General features: G+C 48.7%; 1 protein-coding gene across 6 annotated transcripts in view; it reads left to right on the top strand.

Moving 5' to 3' along the window:
• Positions 1–19,803, top strand: part of C16h10orf71 (similar to human chromosome 10 open reading frame 71) — a 51,380-nt gene that overhangs the window by 23,478 nt on the left and 8,099 nt on the right. For 2 of the 6 annotated variants that reach the window (XM_063275629.1, XM_039094889.2), the window contains exons 2-4: positions 408–518; positions 16,264–16,358; positions 16,790–16,902. The gene's annotated coding sequence lies outside the window, so the exon portion shown is untranslated. Of the gene's footprint in view, positions 1–11; positions 519–16,263; positions 16,359–16,789; positions 16,903–19,803 lie in introns of those variants that run through there. The other 4 variants (XM_006252757.5, XM_573855.8, XM_017600296.3 and 1 more) reach the window with 4 other exon arrangements.

Below are 19,803 nucleotides of genomic sequence, written 5' to 3'. Positions count from 1 at the left end.
ATCTTGAGATATTTTTATTCGAATCTAGGTTCTGGGATAGCCTAGGAAATCACTCTGAACTGAGGCTCGAATCGTGGTGAGGGTCCAGCTAATCAGCAAACAATTTTCACTCCCCAAGTTATCTATTACTCGTGGCTGATCTGGATGTAAAAATAGCCTCTGGGGCTGTTTGTTTAATCTGACTGTTACTTGACACCACGCGGGTGTTAACTGCAGAGCTAGCTGACTGTTTGCCTCTTCCCCACTAAGAGCACCGTTTGGTTTCCCCGGGCCAGTCTCTGCTTGGGTAAGCTTCTGAGACTTCCATGTCTAGCAGCTTTTGGCCACTGATTTTTACTCAAGTAGGTAGCCTGGTGAGGCTCGGGCAATCTGAGTGCTGAATCCTCTTTCCTCTCCTCTCTGGGCAGCCTGGCTGAGGGGGAAGAAGTTTGGGCAACTGGGCAGAGCTGTGCACCCTCCGGATCCTGGGAAGGCCTGTGGAACCAGCAGCTGGGACACTTGCACGGAAAGAACAGAAGGTACAGTTAACACAGTTGAGGGAGTCTCAAGCCAACGGTAGCAGGGTGTCAGCTCTGGGAGGGGTCTAAGTGTGAAAGTGTGCAGCCTGGTGTCTTCGGGGTAAGGGCACACTGAACGCTTGGGGTCTTAGAGGTCGAGCGTGTCCTGTGGGCCATGAACAGAAGATTTAGAGCATACGTGTGTGACTTTGTCCTCCCACGGACCTGTCAGAGTACTCGGCTCCTACAGGGCAGAGTGAGCACATGTTTGTGGGTGTCTGACCCTTTCGGTGCCAAATGGGACCACCAGGGTCCCTGGGTTTTACAACAGAATTGAAGGGGGGTGATTCCTTTGTCACTCGGCTACCACAGAGAGAGGCGCTGGCCATGGGGACACTTTCTGCCATTCTGACTTACGGGCTTTGAAAACACGTGGGTCTCCAACACAAAGCCCTCAGCAGACTGCCTGTCCTCGTGAACCCCGGGGAGCCTAGCCAGATCCCTACAAGTCAGACTGGCCCGATGGAAAGCCATCCTTTCTTTCCGGATGGAGAAGGATTGGTAAGTGATAAGGACACTTATGAATAGGAATATATGAAAGTTTCATAGAATTGAGAAATATTATTTGGCACTTTAAAAATACCTCTATAAATATAGGAATCAGATGTGCATGTCAAACCACGTCTGCTTCTCCAGTGTTTGGGGACAGTGGTGCCCTGTGACTGGGAGCCTGGATTTGTAAATAAAACTCCATTGGCACCCAGCCCAGCACATTCATTTGCATACAGGCTGGCTGCTTTTACACACCTGCCCGGAGCATGCACAGTGCAAGAATGAAATCAACTGTGTGGTCTTTTGCAGAACAATGTTGTTGACTACTTGTGGGGCACGTGCCCTCAGAGCCGGGTAGAGTTTTAATCCACATACACCCACAGCAGCAACACAGTTCGCACAAGCGGGCCTGATTAAAGTCAAAACGAACACGCAAAAGGACATGAAAGTGAGAAATGTGAGGCATGATGTTGTCGGAAAAGGGTCAGCAGGGAGGGAAGAGGAGCAAGCTGGTGTAGTGAGTGCAGAACTAATCAAAATATATTATGCATGGTCAAAGGATTAAAATTTAAAAACAAGATTAAGAAAGAAAGAAAAAAGGAAAATCTTGGGACAGGCCTGTCATGGCCAGCAGCACCCGGACTCTGAAGTCTCCTCCCCTAGGCCTGCTTGTCACTTGTAGATCACACCGGAAGTGTTTAGTTTTGCCCTGTGGGGTTGAGGGTTACCTTAGCCTTAGAGGCACCAGTTGTGTGGAGCAGCCGACCAGAGTAGATTGTGCTTATTTCGGAGTTTATAAATAGCCGGGTGACCCGAGTCCATCCTGTGTCTGCCTCTAGGTCTCTGAGCTGAGAGCAAGAGCGCCTGCTTGTTTGGATGACCAGAGGCTGGTAGGGACCGGAGCAAATGCTCACATTAAAGAGGAAGTGGCCTGATAAAATGCTAGCTGGCCCAAGGCAGAACCATCAGAGTCTACCAGGACACCAGGCAGCTGGAGCTGTGAGAAGGCAACAGGAAAGGCAGCCTCCTGCCTCAGAGGAAGAGCCCATCTCTTTGGCGGTGGACCTTTTCTCAGTGAGCCTCTGTGCTTCCTGCCTCTCTGCTCTTGACCCGGACTAGCAGGGGGAAGCCCCGTGTTCTGAAATAGCTTACTCCTCCAGTCACAGCCTGTCTTGGTAACTGAGCCCTGCTGTGACACCAAGGTTAGGCTGCCTTCCTTACTGCCTTTTGGGGCTTTAGTCTGTCTGCCCAGGGGTGCTGCACAGGAGAGAGGGGCTTTAAGAGAATGTCCCTGGGGGGATGGTGCATGAGGCTGATGTTCCCTCGAAGATCCAAGCAGGCTAGAGTGTGTCTTGGCTTTGTTTCTATTGGTAAATTTAACCCCATTTCACCAAATCCAGCCAGACTATAGCCCTAATAATTCCATGTATTTGTTTGTCTGTTGTTCCTGCTTGTTGATTTTAAAACATAAACCAGCCTTGAACTCTGAATCCTCTGTCTTTAACCTCCAAAGTGCCAAGTTCCGAGGATACAGGAGTATGCGGCCACGCCCTGCCCATCTTGGGTTTCATTTAGTTAGCTGAGAAAACTCCAAGGGCCTCTTGGCCTCTGGTTGATTCCCAGGGGCTTGCATGACAGGAGTTGATGATAGTGGCTGGTGGGGAAGCCAAGGGATCAATGGAGGACAGAGATCAGGACCCAGTAGGGAACTTGTGGAGTTCGTGCCAGGGTTGAGGTGTATCACACAATGAGGTGCAGTGCCTGTGTGAACCTAGCTGCATATGAGACGAGTACAGTATGGGGAATATACAGCCGCCTGGAGTCATGGGAAGGCAGAGGATATTCTTGGCTCGAGGACCAGCCTCGAGTGGTGGATGGATCTAAGGTGGGGCAAAACACATTCGATAGGGGCCTGAGTAAGCTGACCTTAGAGGAATCTGACAGCAAAAGAGTTTGAAGAACCCAATGTGTATCAGTGCTTCTCCCGGGACTTGGGAGAGCGTTCTCACCCTGCTCTCCAAGGTCCAGCTCAGACGGGATGTGTGCAAAGGACAACATCCAGAAGGGCTCTCAGAAATCCTTCCCAGTGCTTATACCCTGGGCTCTTGGCAGTATACTGCAGTTCTCTACTGTTGTGGTTGTTGTGTTGGTGGCTGTCGTTGTTGATGGTGGTGGTCGTGGTGGTCTTTGGTTTTGGTTTTTTTTTTTCGGTTTTGTGGGTTTGTTTGTTTTGTTTTGTTTTTCTTTGGGAGGTCCCTTCTGCAACTCCTTGGCTAGGTGGAGAGACAGATATCACCTCAGCCACCTTACAGCCTTTGCCCAAAGGAAGGAGGGAGTGCTGGGCCTCAGTCAATGCATCTAAAAGCAGGGTTTCCAAGGCTGTTCGGATCTTTCGCCAGCCTCTCTGCCACAATGGAAGCTGCTCTCACACCGGGTACTGCTGAAGCTCACCTTTGAGGGGCAGGTGATATTGGAGCAGCCCCTTAGCTGGCTGTCCTGAGACTACCAGGCTACAAGGAGCATTGTGTTCGGGGGAGTGGGGGTCAAAACCTAGACATTGGCAGCTCTAGCAAGGTAGGCCAGGCCACCTGTCCTCAGTGGACCAACTAAAGAAATAAGTTCTGGTAAATAAAAGAAATTTAGGCAATGGGGCCACATTGGAAGGACAAACAAAGAGGCCTGGTGATATGCAAAGCCATATTGTGAGTCCTGATATGAAGTTGAAGTTTAAACATTATGTACAAATCCAGCTAGCTCTGTCAGCCCAATGAGAGGCACCTAAGTTTAAAGATAAGGTTTAAAATCATTGACTGGTCACTGTCTAGCTCTGTCCTCTAAGGCAATCTAAGTTATCATAACTGTGTGAAACCTCCCTGAGAGACCAGATCTCCCTCTGGCTGACACTAGGCTTAAGCCTTTCCCTTCTGCTAGCAGGAACTTTCTGGGAAATTTTCAATTCCCTAAGAACCTGCGTTTCAATATTTTGATAGCCAAGAAAGGGCAGAAGTGTCTTTCTCTTTAGAATTCCTTTATTCCTGCCTGAACCATTACAGCACACACACACACACACACACACACACACACACACACACACACACACTCACACACCGGTATGACTTTGTCTGACTCTCACAGGAGGTAGAAGACAAAGGTCAGAGCTACAACACATGAAGCTATACCCAGTCCTCAGTTTTTCCCATACCATAGCCACCATTCAGTGGCTAGCTACATGTTCCCAACTGACAAGGCCTTAGCATGTCTAGGTTCATGTTGAGGTCACCCAGCAACATAAATCCTGGGCTTCCCTTCATAGAAGCAGACATTGAGTCTTAGAGAGGTTAAATAACTTGCTCAAGGATGCACAACTAACAAGGGGTAGAGTAATCAGACCAGAGAAGGCCAATGGAAGAGGCCTATCCAACCCAGAGAGAGGCCTCTGGCATTTTGCTCAGCTCCAGTTCAGTGGAGGAGTGCTCCGTCACTGCTGTCCTGATCCATCACAGTCAGGGTTAAGAGTAGACGTGAACTTGAGATATATATATATATCCAGGCCACACAGTATCTTGTGATGAGGATTCTTGTGTACTGAATCCTCACTCCACACAAATCTATTGGAGCTCTTTGCTCTCCACCTGTTCCAACCTCCCAGGGAGTTGAGGGTTGCTGCAGTAAATTGGGCAGAGGCACGGAGTGATGAGGTGGACTGACCAGGTAACTCCTCAAGTGCTCACAGGGCTGAGAGGTGGGACCACTGGTCAGGCGGAGCTGTGCAGTGGAGAGCTGTAGGTCTGAATCTTGATCTCTACTTCCTAGCCATGACGCTAAGGGAGTTAGTTCTTCAGCCTCTCTGAGTCTCAATTTCTCTTTCTAAAAACTTTCAGTACAAAGCTGACCTAACCTCCTAATTAGAACTGCAAACAAGGTCATGTATATGATGTGTGTGGTGAGGATCTGGAGTTAAGTAGACAGGTTCAAGGACAGATGGCCAGGAGCTCCCTTAGAGTGCTGGTGCCATCCATTCCCCCAAGGGAAGCAATGGTCCTCCGAGAGGGTAGGGAAGACTCTGCTTTCCCCTCTGCTTTGCTGAAGAGGTACTTCTTGGGCCAACTTCTCTATTCAACCTGGCAGACTCTGGATTCTTTCAGGGGTCTTGTCTGGCTGCCTTCTAGAGCTGGAGAAGGTATGGTTGCCGGATAGTAAACTATTCCCAACGTAACCACATCCTCTCCTAAAGAATCATCCCCATCTGTATCAATCTATGACTATGCCACAGAATCGGAAAGTACAGAATCAAAAGTAGTCCCCATGGAAGCCAGGGTGCTGGGTACCAGCATGCCAGCGTAACAGCACCAGATGAGGCTTAGACAAACAGAAGTTTGTTCTAAAGTGTTCTAAAACTGTAATCCCTCAAGGTAGTGTTACTGTCTATACAAGATGCTAAAGAGTTCCAGAGACTTGGAATCTCATGTTTTGGAGCCTGGTGGGTGGGTGCAGGGAAGAAGGCATCCTGTGGTCAGAGGTCCAAACCCCACGTCACCAGCTAGCTAAGCATATCTAGGCTCCACATTCCTTCTCCATAAATAAACTGCCCCGTGAAGTCATTGTATTAAATGACAACAAATATTGATGAGATCTGGTGCCGTGTTGGGTTGACCTTATGTTAGGTGCAGAGAGTAGGAATGTCTCTCATCCATTCATTCGTTCTTTTGACAGGTAAATGTCTTATCCAGTGCTAGACACATTCTCTGTGGGGATTGTGAGCACACGTGCACACAGCCCCGCCCGTAGACTAGAACTTCCATCAGGCGAAGCTTCTCTGACCATGTCAGTTACAGGGTTGGGACCTCAGGCTTCCAGGCCCCACTCGGATGAAAGTCATCATAAATGGAGATAGTTTGTCCTGTCCCTATTTTACAATGATGGACAGGAGACGTGTGCAGAAGGATACTGTCGTAGAACCAGGCTTCTGGTTCTTCCCAGTGCCCAGAGCTGCCTCTGAAGCTTCTTTCCAACACCGATTCCTCCATTTTGAGTCCAGGACAGGATGCCCATGGAGATGGTGGAAGGAAAGTGTAGATGAATCTGGAGTCTATTCACGGACAGAGCCAGACGGCACCCCCAGGGGACGTTGGTCTGCAGCGACCAAGTCAAGAAGCCATGCTAGAAATGCCCCCACAAGGCATCCAGCATCAGCTCCACAACTCAGGAGGAGACTAAGGCTCTAAGATCGTGGTTCTCAACCTTCCCAACGCTGCAGTCCTTTAATAGGCTCCTCATGCTGTGGTGACACCCAACCATAAAGTCACCTTTGTTGCTACTTCATAACTGTAATTTTGCTACTACGACAAATCGTGATAGGAACATTCATGTTTTCTGATGATTTAGGACAGCCCCTGTGATAGGGTCATTCCATCCCCCTAAGGGGTCTGGACCCACAGGTTGAGAATCTTGGTCTAAGACTTGTAGTCATGCTTTTCAGTCGTGGTTATATTGTTGTCTTGGTTAGGGTTTTACTGCTGTGACCAGACACCATGATCAATGCAAGTTTTATAAAGGACATTTAATTGGAGCTCGCTTACAGGTTCAGAGGTTCAGTCCATTATCATCAAGGTGAGAGCATGGCAGCATCCAGACAGGCATGGTGCAGACAGAGCTGAGAGTTCTATATCTTCATCTGAAGGCTGCTAGGGGAAGACTGGCTTCCAGGCAGCTAGGGTGAGAGTCTTAAGCCCACGTCCACAGTGACACACCTACTCCAACAAGGCCACACCTCCTAGTCGTGCTACTCCCTGGGTCAAGCATATTCAAACCATGACAATTGTTAAGCAGCCCTGCTAGGCTCACACCAAGGTCCCATGTAGAAGCCTATACTGGTAGACCCTGCGTGTCTCACCAGTGGTGTGGCCCTCCTCTGGTGACATACTTGGCTTCAGGCACACAGTTTGGGTGAATGGCAAGGTGATCAGGTCTTCTTTGGAAAGTGTAGGTTGATCAGGACTCCCCCTGATTCTGACAAAAGTGCATGGAAGGGGGTCACAGATGGGCCAGAGGGCTTCGGCTCTGCCTTTGATGCTAACTCCATCACTCCTGGAAAGGCAGATGGACGCCTCTGACTCTGAAGGGAATGGGGAGGCCCCTGAGGCTTGGCATCTGCACCTGCAGAGATGTGGAGGGGGGAGCACCGCCAACAGGATGGCAGTGACAGTCATATACTCCTCCCTAATGCAGCAGGAATACAGAAACTGGGCTCTGGCCAAGTCTATCAGGCGCTCAGGGGACTGACATCTAGTGCCGCCCCGTCTGAGGTAGGCAAGAGCAGTGCGAGAGTGCAGCTGCTCGCTGGAGGGCAAGCTTGTGCAAGTGAGACTCCACTCAAGAGCGCGCACAGCTGGAGCCTGCTGGGACTCAGAAGTATTCCAGATTCCCTTGCACCTTGCAAAGCTCGCTGTGCACATCTGGTCCCAACCCTGCTTTGGGGACATCGGGCTGCCATCAGGAAATGGGCCAATCAACAAATCAGCACATAGAACCCAGAGAGCAAATCGATAAACAGTGCTTGGCCTGCAATGGTTATCAGGGATCCGGAGTAGAAGCTGAAAGAAGACAGATTGAAGGAGACCCCTCCATCCCAGCCTTGCTCTCTCTCCCTTCCCCCTGACTACTCATTCCTCTTGAGGCTGAATCCTTCCTTGGGTCTGTGATGCCTGGAATCGGTGTCCTCCAGTCCTGGTTACACTAGCTACAGACTCGGCTCCAGGTCTAGGCAATGATCATAAGTTTCTGGAAAACCGGTCCCTCTAGACATTGTAACCTGGCAACCCAGACAGAATGAACTTCATGCAGGCTGAGCTGTAGGGTGGAATGACTGCCTCCAAGTTATCCCCATCAACTCCAGGCCTGAGGCAGCCATAGAGACTGCACGAGTATAACCAGTACCCGGTGTCTGGCAAGTTCTAGTCAACTGCTGTCTTCATCCAAGATCCCAACCGTGTGTTGAGTGCTTTCCTGCTGCGGGGCTGAGAGACCCATTCATGTGTGATTGTGGTTAGTGAGAGATTCAAACTTGAAGCCATTGGGACCGGGTACCAAAACTCTGAAGGAGTCTTATACTCACTAGAGCCCTGGGTCAGTTTTGAGAGTTCCTGGTTATCACCACTTATCTCTTAGCTTGAGGGCTGCTCAGATCAGGCCAGGCCTTGAATACTATCCTGGGTCTGCTTTCTATTGTTAGGATAAACACCGTGATTAAAAGTGACTTGGGGAATAAAGGGTTTGTGTTATCCTACAGGTCTCAGGTCATTCTGGAAGATGCCAGCCCTGCATCTCATGGAATTCAGGAACCTAGAGGCAGGAACTGAGGCAATGGGGGAGTGAGGAGGGGGTGTTGCTAACTGGCTTGTTCCTTGTGGCTGGTTCAGCCCACTTTTTTATACAACTCAGGACCACCTGCTAGGGGTTGTGCTGCCCACCCTCCCACATAAATCATTATTCAAGCCAATTTGATGAACTGAGGTTCTCTTCCTAGATGACCCTAACTTGTGTCTAGTTGACAAGACACCAGCCAGAACAGGTTAAAAGAAGTCAGATGCAAAAACTCTTCTACAAATTAATGTTGTGTGTTTATACACATACTTGACAACCTCAGAGTTGACAACCTCAGAGATGATAGATAGATAGATAGATAGATAGATAGATAGATAGATAGATGATAGATAGATAGATGATAGATAGATAGATGATAGATAGATAGATAGATAGATAGATAGATAGATAGATAGATAGATAGATAGATAGAAAGAAATGAATGAAAGACAGAGACGGTCTAATGCCGTCCAAAGTACAAAGCAACCCATACCAAGATTCCCAGTTCCACAGGGAAAAGGTGCTGGTCTCAGATCAGTCCTGTCCAGACTGTTATCTCCAGCATATACGCTCCAGATAGGGAGCATATAGTAAGTCCTCTACCAGCACTAACTGGCTGAACTCATGCAAAGGCTTGAGATGCCACTCACAAGAGCTTTTTCTCAGTCAAGCCTACATCTCTGATTTTTAAAAGTTGAAAGGGATTGCAAGGGCACCTCCATCAGACTCCAGGCTGATAGTGGAGGAGAATCATCAGAGCACCAGAGAGAAGGACTCAAGGCTAAAGTTAAGGTGTTACTCAGATTCAGGACTCCGGTGCCTTAAGCAATGACCTTGGAAGCTTTCCCCAGTGTAAGGTGGAGGAGAGGAAATCCACTGAGATCTATCAGTGACTTAGCCAATATTAGGTGTATACAAAGATGTCCCAGGCCCCCTACCCTGTGGACACCCTGCTTCTCTCCACCTTCTCCCCACTCCTGAAGGAGCCCTCCTATTTGGCCGTTTCATCATTATCTGGTATGGACTGGATGTTTGTGTCCCCCAAAATGTATAAGTTGAAACACTGACTCCCTATGGGCTGGTGTTTAGAGGCAGGCCTGTGAGGGATAGTGTACTTAGGAGGGCGGAGTCCTCATGAGTACCTTTAAAAGAGAAGACAAGAGAGACGCCACCACCGTGGATAGATAAATTAAGAGGATATCCATTCACAAGCAGGAATAGCGCCTCACCAGATAACATGCACCTGACCTTCCCAGACATAAGAGCTTCAGTGTCGGTGCTTAAACCACCCATATGGTATCTCTGCTCAAATAGCCAAGCCAACTAGGCCAGTCTCCTCCAGAAGCATAGATCATAGAGAAGGGTCTCTGAAGCAGCAGGGCTGCTGGGAATTGCACAGGGAATGGGAGAGCCTGGCCCAGCAAGTCATGAGCAGCAGCAAGTCATGGCCCAGAGTGAGGGGCTGGGCTAGGCTAGCGGAGGCTCTGTATGTGCTTAGGCCGAACTGAGACTTCCAAACTGGAGACAAATGAGCGAACTGTCATGACTCACTCTTCTAAATGATTCCTTGTGGTATGCATGAGCCAACTCCTCCAAATAGCACCCCAAAAGCCCTGCAAGAGGAATCAATTCCAATTTCCTGGGGCCTTCTGGGTGTGATAAAGTTAACCTGTCATGCCTTCTGTCTTCCTGCTTCCCCTCACTGAGAACGGAAAATACCATTCAATTAAGGCGATTACATCCCCCCAAAGATGTTGGACTTGGAAACCACACCACAGGCAAGCGGTCAAACCGGTGGTAGAACAAACCCCAGAGGCCTCCTGTGGCAAGCAGCAAGTCTAGGGAGGAAAAGACAGCAGCAGTACCACACCCGGCAGCCAACAGAGTCAGCCCCAGCCCCAGCTGGACAGAAGTCAGTCCCAAGGCCCCATCGCACAGAGCCTTCTCCAAGCAGAGGGGCCCATGTTCCCAGCCAGATCAGCCCTTGTGGCTCCCATGAAGAAAGCTGAGATGTCCAGGAAAGTGAAATAAGCAGCCTCCTTTTCTCCACCTATACCTTCCGTTCTTGCCCGAGTCTCACCCAGGAGCCGAGAGTAGCAAGGGAGGCCCCTGGGATGCAGCCACCAGAACCTTAGCCCCATCTGAGCTTCTTGCTGTAGAAAACACAGAGGAGTCTGGTAGTAACTGGAGTGGAATGGCAGCCTGAATTCTCCCTTTTCTTTGCATGCTGTGTTACACTAGGCAGTAGTCTGCACCTCTCTGTGCCTTCTTTTTCTCCACCGGTAAAATGGAGGTGTGGCTCTGCTCAACCCTCCTCAACACAGGCACGAGAACCAAGCAAGATACTGGGTGCCAAAGAGAGCCAAGAGCTAGAAAGCGATGTGTGGGACCGTGCCGTGGTGTGTCATCTCAGGACTGATACGATGCTGGCTTCCTCTGACTGTAACCTACTTTGGCTTCTGTGAGCTGTAAGACCCCGAGTGCCAGACTGAAATACCAAGAGGGCAGTGGAATTCGAATTTCAGAATAACTTCTGGTATAAAACATTTTCCGTGTGAACATACTTGTAATTTAAAGGGTGTTTACTGGCGGTCTGAAATTCCCATGTTACCAGTCATTCCTTGCTTTCATCTGTCCATTCTGTCAGACTAGGACTGTCAGACCTCCCACTGTGTCCCCTGCTCAGTGTGGATCCCAGAGTCATGCGGCCTGGGTGCCCAGCCTAGCTTAACCACCCATCACCTGGACGACACAGAAAGTCTGCGCTGCCTCTCTGAGGCGCTGCTGTCTCATCTCAGAAGTGTGTATGAGTGGTGACGTGTAAGCTGGGACCCCACCCTGGAGTCACCCATCAGGGCTCTGATCGGTCGGACAGTTGTACTTGTCATTGTGGGGTGTGAAGGAGTAACTGGCTATAGGTGGAGCTTCTGGAACTAAAGGTGGACACACACAAGTCTCCACACCTGGTCACCTCTTTTGTTCCCTCTTTCGTTCCCCATCTGGGATGCAGAAAGATCAGAGCACTCCAGCAGAGGTCAGACTTCGTGGCACTCTCAGGCCTGGGTTAGCAGCTGGCCTGATCCCTGAGGGAAATCTGGAGAGTATGAGGTATCTGAGCTCTCAGCCTGCCCCCTATCTGTGTACCACACACCCAGGATGCTTGTCAGCACAGACATGCTCCCCACCACGGCAGCTGACAGCTTTTGCACGAGGCAAGCAGGCACAAGGCCCAGGGTGGAGGGAACGTAGGCAAATTGGCCTTCCTCCAAAGATCTCCAAATGTTGGAGAGACAGGTTCATACAGAAAATACGGGATGCAGCAGAGCGTGTAACATAAAAGAAATGGATCCTACAAGGAGTAAGCCAGATGGAGACATGGCGATAGGTTGTGCAGAGGAAACACCACTCAGACAAACCCTGCTAGGATATGCCTGAAGATCCCTCAGCCAGTGGGTGGCAGGCCAGGGAAGTCAGAGCACAGAGCGGGAAGTCACACTGGTCCTTTTGAGTGTGCAAGGGGTCTGGCAGGAAGCAGCAGTACAATGACAGCTCACCTTGAGACAAGGTGAGAGCATCCCACATTTACGAGGCATCTTAGTGCTCAGACAGAGGAAAGGCTGGTGCGGTGTGCACCCTCTCATTTGGCCTCTTTGATACGTTCTTATTCAAAGGGACAACCTTCCAAAAGGAAAAGCCGTAACACCCCCTGAGTGTGCTTCTCTCCGGTGGCTTAGTGCATTACTCACCAGTCCTGTGTAGGTGTGTGGCAGGCAGGGTGTGTTAGCAGTGTGCCATTGTCTGCCTGGAGCTCTTCAGGGTTGACTGTGGCATGTAGGGCACTGTGTATTCTGGTACCCACCATTATATTATACCCACTCGATGACAATCAGCAATGTGGCTGTCATGTGGGTTTAGAGGGAATCCCCAGACACTAAACCTGGAACCCAGCCACCCTAAGACTAACCCAGTTAACCTCCCACCTCTGACCACAAGGAAACATTGTATGCTTGGAAGCTTAGAATCAAAAAACAAATTAAAAAACCCACTTGGATTTAAAAATCTAATTTGGAACTCAAGAGACTTGTGTGAATCTCAGCTTATCGGTGAGTCTTGGAAAGTAATCTATCCAAGATGATTGGATAAACTGAGCGGTGGCAGGAGCGGGAGATTTGCTCATGTGTGTAACAGACATCTCGTGCTGTGGATGTGAGGAAGAGAGTTTGGGAAGCAGGAGGGGTGAAGCACTAACAGGACAGACACATGCTAAGTATCACATCATGAGAGCCAACGGTTGCAGGCAGGACAGCGTTGTGACAGAGATAATCAGAGCCTGTCACAGGAGTGTGTAACGCAGAGCTCTCAACTCTCCCAATGCTATGACCCTTTAACACAGTTCCCCATGCTATGGTGACCCCTAACCATAAAATTATTTTCCTTGCTACTTCATAACTATAATTTTGCTACTGTTATGAATTATAATTTAAATATCTGATATGCAGGATAGTCTGGTATGAAACCCCTGTGAAAGGGCTCTTGGACCCCAAAGGGGTGGAGACCCACAAGTTGAGAACTGCTGATATAAGGGGAGGCATGAAGTGGCCTCAAGAAGCTGACTTTCTGATGGGACACATAATCCAGGGTTCTGAAGCATGGGTGTGATCCAACGGGGTAGCAGGCACTAGAAGTGAAGACCTCGGGGCAGAGCTTCCCATGGTTTATTGAAGCTGAGGAAAGACCATGAGGGGTGGAGAGTCCAGCATGAGTATTCTTGGAAACCTCAAAGCCACTGAGGGCTCTGAACAAGAGGCTGGCATGCCATACTTTCTTTCTAGAAGCTGGGCGGAGGGTAGGAATATCTACAGTCTCCTGCAGTAGCCCACAAGAGCCGTGGTAGCACCGGGGCCAGGGACTAACATGGAGAGAGACAGTGGCAGTGGGAGGAAGAGATTTTTAAAATAAGTCTCAGGGGTTGAGAATCTAGAACAGTGGGTAAGAAGGATCTGAGTTCAAGTCCCCAGGACCCATGTAAAAAAAAAAAAGTGGGTACCTACCTGTAATTCCAGTGTATCTACAGAAAGACGGGAGGTAGAGATCTGATAATCTCCAGAAATTCCCAGGCCAGTCAGTCTGACACACGAGTAAGAAGGGTCTCCTGGGATTGTCCTCTGATCGCCACATGAACTCTGTGACAAGCACACACCTGCACTCACACACTTAAATCTACACGCACACACCTACACTCACACACTTAAATCTAACACACACACACACACACACACACACACACACACACACGCACGCACACGAATCTCAGGGGCTAAGAAATGGAGAAAATGGGGAACTTGGGAAGAAGGAGAGAAGGAAGTGGCTTGTGTTTCTGAGGCCGGTGGAGTTCCCAGAGGCAGCACCTGGGTGCTTTCTGAAACATGTCAGTTTGGAGGGAGAGAGCCACAGGCTTGGAGCTGGCTGGCAAGTGGCTGGAGCTTTGGGCTGGGGCAGACACTCAGCTGGGCCTGGATAGAGCCTGGTATATAAATGCTCAGGTGTGAGCAAAGTCACAGTTACCAAATTTCAGGGGTCATACCCTGTGTCCCAACGAGTCAAGTTCAGTCATCCATCCTCAGTAAGCCAATCAGAGGAACCACATTAGTAGTGAAAACCAGAAAAGGGAGTCTTATTCAATGTGGCACATTGGGAAAGGGGACAAAAGTACCCAGCAACTCCCCCAACTCCATATTAAGGGGTCCCGGCATGAGGATAGAGTTTCAGCAGAAAGCAAGAGATATGTATGACTGAACAATGTGGCCAGGTGTGGTCCCGGCCCACCATCACTTCAGCTCCAAGTCCCTAATGCAAGACCATCAAATAAGTCATAAAACCTTTCTCCAGGAGACAAGCTCCTCCTCAGGGTGACCCCAGGCCTTCAGCCATTTCTTCTTCTGCTGACAATACTTGGGGTCCATTCTTTTGATAATGTAACAGCCAAAGCGGGGAGCAGGTGTCTCTTTAGGATGTATTCCTCCCTGTCAGACAGGTGGGTTACCCCCGTGTCCATGTTACATGGAAAGGAGAGAAACCATAGCTGGAGGCAGAAGAAACACCACAGAGAGGAAGGGAAGGCAAGAAGCTGATCAAAGCAGGGTGAGGAGGAGCCCAGGGAACTTTCTGGAAGCCAACAATCTTAATTGTAGCTGGTTCCGTCAGACCAGCAATCTTAACCCCTTAGAAGATTCATCCAAGAGCAACAGACAAAAGGCAAAGGCAAAGGAAGTGAGCTAAGGTATCCCTGGGGGAGAGGCTGTGCAGGGGCGCATAGGGAAACCACTGCTTTGGAAGGCTAGAGCCACGTGAAGGAATTCACCCCACCCCGCGTTCACTTTGTCCCCCATGCACTCATCAGCTCCGATTCTAAGGCCTGGTTTCTAACAGGACTTAGCCCTGCCCAGTGTCCTGTCACCCCAATCATGTGCCAGAGGACTCAGGACCCTAGGTGGGCTTATTTATGGCTCCTAGGAGTGAGCAAGGTGCTGCCATGGTGACCAGTGGGGCATGGAGAGCATCCCAGCAGCTATGACAATGAACCTATGAGGCAGATGAGTATGGCGGGGGCTCTGATCACAGAATGGCCGGTCCTCAACATACTGGCAATAAATGCCACCATGTCATTCTCGCCCAGGCCGTGTGCACATGTGGCTTGGACTCCCCTCCCTCCTCAGGAGAGCTGCTGGCCACGAGTTGCATTTTGTTTGGAGGTGCAAGCTAGTCAATCCGATCTTTCCAGATGGTCTTGGAGCCTAAAGTCAGGTCCCTTTGTCACCAAACATCCTATCACCTTGCTCCTTCAACCATTTACATGTGTGTGTGCCTCGGTTTGCCTTGGGTTGGGGTAGAAATCATGATACTCAGTTGAAAGCATCGTCACATCTGTGTTGGCGTGCTCAGCGTGCAGACACTTAAGACCCTCGTTCCAGGTTCAAGGCACCCTCTAGTTTGTGAGAGAAAGACTCCATCACCAATCTGTAAAGCATATGAGTCCTGATATCTGATCTGTCACAGTGCAATGTGCTCTGGGGAAAGTAGTGGCAGCATGCTGTGGGGACAGGAAGGGGACCCATCAAAGCCAGCTGGGGAGTCAGGATGGGCCTCGCCGTATGGCAGTACACACAAATGCTTCTCTGATTCTCTAAAGAAATATGCTCCCCAATTTTGAGTTATTATGATTATTAATATTATTAATAAACTAGCTTAGGCTAGATTAATATCCAGGAGCTACAATCTGGAGAAGGTCTGGAGGAAGCCCCAAGGGTCTGCCTTTAAGATTTGCATAGTGGCTTTATTTTAATTACTTTACCTTCATCCTGAGCGCTCTGGAAACCCTCCTGGGCAGCTTTGGGGTTCTTCTAGCTGTCAGAATAGACGCTCGCACCTCCTGCCAACAATAAATGAAACACCACAGCTGTCTGCTGAGTGGACTTGAATTGACTGTCGTGAACCCCTTTACTGCAAAAACTAAGTTACCGACATAGCTGGGAAGGGGGGGTCTTTGCCCAGATTTTACTAGGAAAGAAGAGGTTAGGAGCTGGTCCACTCCTGTCAGAAATCCCTCATAGGCTTCCCAGAGGTTCCTAGAGATGCCTTAGAAATTCATGAACATTAGGAAGAATATATGTTAACTTTGTATTGGCCTTTACAAAAAAAAGTCTATATTTAAATTTCAATGCATTTAAATATGAATATAAGAGATTGTCAGCCAACTCCCTTATAAGCCTTACTGTTGACACTTAGAGACCGTTTTTCTGTTGAAGACTCCATCTCTTCTTTCACTGAAAACACGTTTTCCTCTCCCTCCTAGATGGTCAGTGATGACAGAAAATTTCAGCATGCAAACATGTTTGAAAAACACAGATCCTAAAAGCCAGGCATCTGCGGGCCCCACTGCTGTAACAGGTAGGAGTGTAAGTCCTCTTCCCATTGCCCCAGCAAACGTCTGAGATGACTAACTCAAGAAGAAAGTCTGTCTTGGCTCCTTTGAGTGTTGGTTCCACGGGTTCAGCACAGTAGAAGAGTATATCATGAAGAAGTAGATGGGGAGGGAGGTAGATGCTCCCTTCATGGCAGCCTGCAAGCGGTGTGGAGGAGGGTCACAGGCTCTCAGCCTACTGGCTTCCCACTAGACCTCGCCTCCTCAGTTTTTAACATCTCCCAGTAGTTCCAAACTGAGGATGCCGGGGGACATTCAAGGTTCAAGTGAGAGCCTAGTGGAACCAACCCAAAAGTCAGCCTTGGGAAACACGTTCTGTAGTTTACAAACGTGCCATAGGTACTCGTGGGGAGGGCGGAAGTGCAGCCAGTGAAATGACTATTCCGTTTGACTCCAGGGATCCTACAGAATTGAAGAAATTATCTGAATGTGGCTGTTGGGCAGAAGTCGCATGGTCATCTTCTGAGCATCTTCCCTGTCTGCGTGGAACCTCACTGAACCCAAGATCAGGTAAGGTTACGCGCAAGCAGCAGAAACAGAGCCTGAACGTATGCATGGAAGTGGTTTGGTGTTAGGAGGAGATTCAGGCCACCTGTGTTAGCACAGGCCAGCGCTTGGTGGGTAGAGACAGGAGGTTCAAGGTCGTTATGGGCTGTGTGAGAACTTGTCTCAAAAAAAAAAAAAGAAAAAGAATACGGTGCTCAAAGTGAAGGCTGAAGCTCATGGAGTGCACCCTGAGCATTCTCCTGCTGAGAACTAACTCCCTAGTTCATCAGCTCGTGAGCAACTACAGGACAAACTGCAATGGACGTTTGTCCCTAATCACACAGTCTGAGGAGCTCAGCAGTCACCCTGACATAAACCCCAAGGGCCTTATGATAAACGAGGTAATCCAGAAACAAACAGACAAAATACTGTGTGATCACAGAGTAGACCTGAGGGCTGGGAAAGTAGGGAGGTGGTAGAGCGCTTGTCTGGCACATTAAAGATCCTGCCTTTGAACTCCCAGCACCATAAAAATACGAAGGCATAGCCCTACAATCCCAGCACTGGGCAGCAATGATGGGAGGATCGCCCGTTGTAAGCATTCACAGCCATCTCATCTCAAAGAAAGAAATCAGCAAAAGGCAAGTAAAATAGAGACCGTAGGAAATAGGAGAGAGATGACCAGAGATGGCTTTAATGGACAGAGTGAAGCTTTTATAAGCTTGAACCACGCTGGCGATAGGATTGTACCACAAGTGTGTGCTTGACCAAGTTAAGATGGAAAGCTTTATACCGCATACATTCCATCACAGCTTTTAAAGAAGAGAACGTAAAGAGTGGTATAGTTGAGGAGCAGGCAGGTTGATGGAGAGCCAAGGAAGGTGGAATCACTCAGAAAGAACGGAAGCTGGTTCAACAGGCGTTAAGCATGTAGAAGAATGCAAATGGATTGATTCTTATCAATTTGTACAAAGCTCAAGTCCAAGTGGATCGAGGACCTCCACATCAAACCAGATACACTGAAACTAATAGAAGAGAAAGTGGGGAAGAGCCTAGAACACTTAGGCCCAGGGGAAATTTTCCTAAACAGAACACCAATGGCTTATGCTCTAAGATCAAGAATCAACAAATGGGACCTCATAAAATTGCAAAGCTTCTGTAAGGTAAAGGACACATTGTCAACAGGACAAAATGACAAACAACAGATTGGGAAAAGATCTTTACCAATCCTACATCCTATACAGTGCTAATATCTAATATATACAAAGAACTCAAGAAATGAGATTCTAGAGAATCAAATATTCCTATTAAAAATGGGGTACAGGGCTAAACAAAGAATTCTCAACAGAGGAATATCAAATGACTGAGAAGCCCCTAAAGTAATGTTCAACATCCTTAGACATCAGGGAAATGTAAATCAAAACAACCCTGAGATTCCACCTCACACCAGTCAGAATGGCTAAGATCAAAAACTCAGGTGACAACAGATACTGGCGAGGATGTGGAGAAAGAGGAACACTCCTCCATTGTTGGTGGGATTGCAATCTGGTACAACCGCTCTGGAAATCAATCTGGAGGTTCCTCAGAAAACCGAACATAGTACTACCTGAGGACCCAGCTATATCACTCCTGGGCATATACCCAAAAGATGCTCCAACAAATAACAAAGACACATGCTTCACTATGTTCATAGCAGCCTTATTTATAATAGCCAGAAGCTGGAAAGAACCCAGATGTCCCTCAACAGAGGAATGGATACAGAAAATGTGGTACATCTACACAATGGAGTACTACTCAGCTATCAAAAACAATGACTTCATCAAATTCTTAGGCAAATGGATGGAACTAGAAAATATCATCCTGAGTGAGGTGACCCAATCACAGAAAACACACATGGTATGCGCTCACTGATAAGTGGATATTAGCCCAAAAGTTTGGAATACCCAAGATACAATTTACAGACCCCATGAAGTTCAAGAAGAAGGAAGACCAAAGTGTGGGTGCTTCAGACCATCTTAGAAGGGGGAACAAAATACTCACGGGAGGAAATATGGAGACAAAGTGTAGAGCAGAAACTGAAGGAAAGGCCATCCAGAGACTGCCCTACCTGAGGATCCATTCCATATACAGTCACCAAACCCAGACACTATTGTGGACGCCAAGAGGTGCTTGCTGACCAGAGCCTGATATGGATGTCTCCTGAGAAGCTTTGCCAGAGCCTGACAAATACAAAGGCAGATTCTCACAGTCAACCACTGGACTGAGCATGGGATCACCAATGGAGAAGTTAGAGAAAGGACTGAAGGAGCTGAAGAGGTTTGTAACCCCATAGGAAGAACAACAATATCAACCAACCAGACCCCCCAGAGCTCCCAGGGATTAAACCATTACCCAAAAGGTACACATGGAGTGACCCACGGCTCCAGCTGCATATGTAGCAGAGGATGGCATTGTCAGGCATCAATGGGAGGAGAGGCCCTTGGTCCTGTAAAGGCTCGATGCCTCAGGTTAGGGGAATGTCAGGGTAGGGGAGGTGGGAGGGAGTAGGTGGGTGGGTGGGGGAGAACCCTATAGAAGCAGGGAAAGGGTGAGGGGATAGGGGGTTTCCAGAGGGGAAATCGGGAAAGGGGATAACATTTGAAATGTAAATAAAAATTATCCAATAAAAAAAAGAAAAGAAAGCCAGTCTTCTGACAGACTGCGATGCTTCTGGAGCCCAGGGAGGAGCCAAGGTTGCAGCCACAGTTGTAGGAATGAGGCAGGAGGGAGGAGCATCTTCTGGGCGGTGTTCTGAGACAGTGGCAACCTGTGACCAGACTTCCCTGTGCTCCCAAGCACACCGTGTATAACATGTACACAAGGAACAAGGAAATAATGACACTAAGAAGGGACAGCCCAATGGAAGGTCAGAGAAGGACTCTGCAA

The sequence above is a fragment of the Rattus norvegicus genome, chromosome 16, assembly GCF_036323735.1.
Source record: "Rattus norvegicus strain BN/NHsdMcwi chromosome 16, GRCr8, whole genome shotgun sequence".
In the NCBI taxonomy this organism is placed as follows: Eukaryota; Metazoa; Chordata; class Mammalia; order Rodentia; family Muridae; genus Rattus; species Rattus norvegicus.
This window is presented reverse-complemented; position numbering and strand designations above follow the sequence as displayed.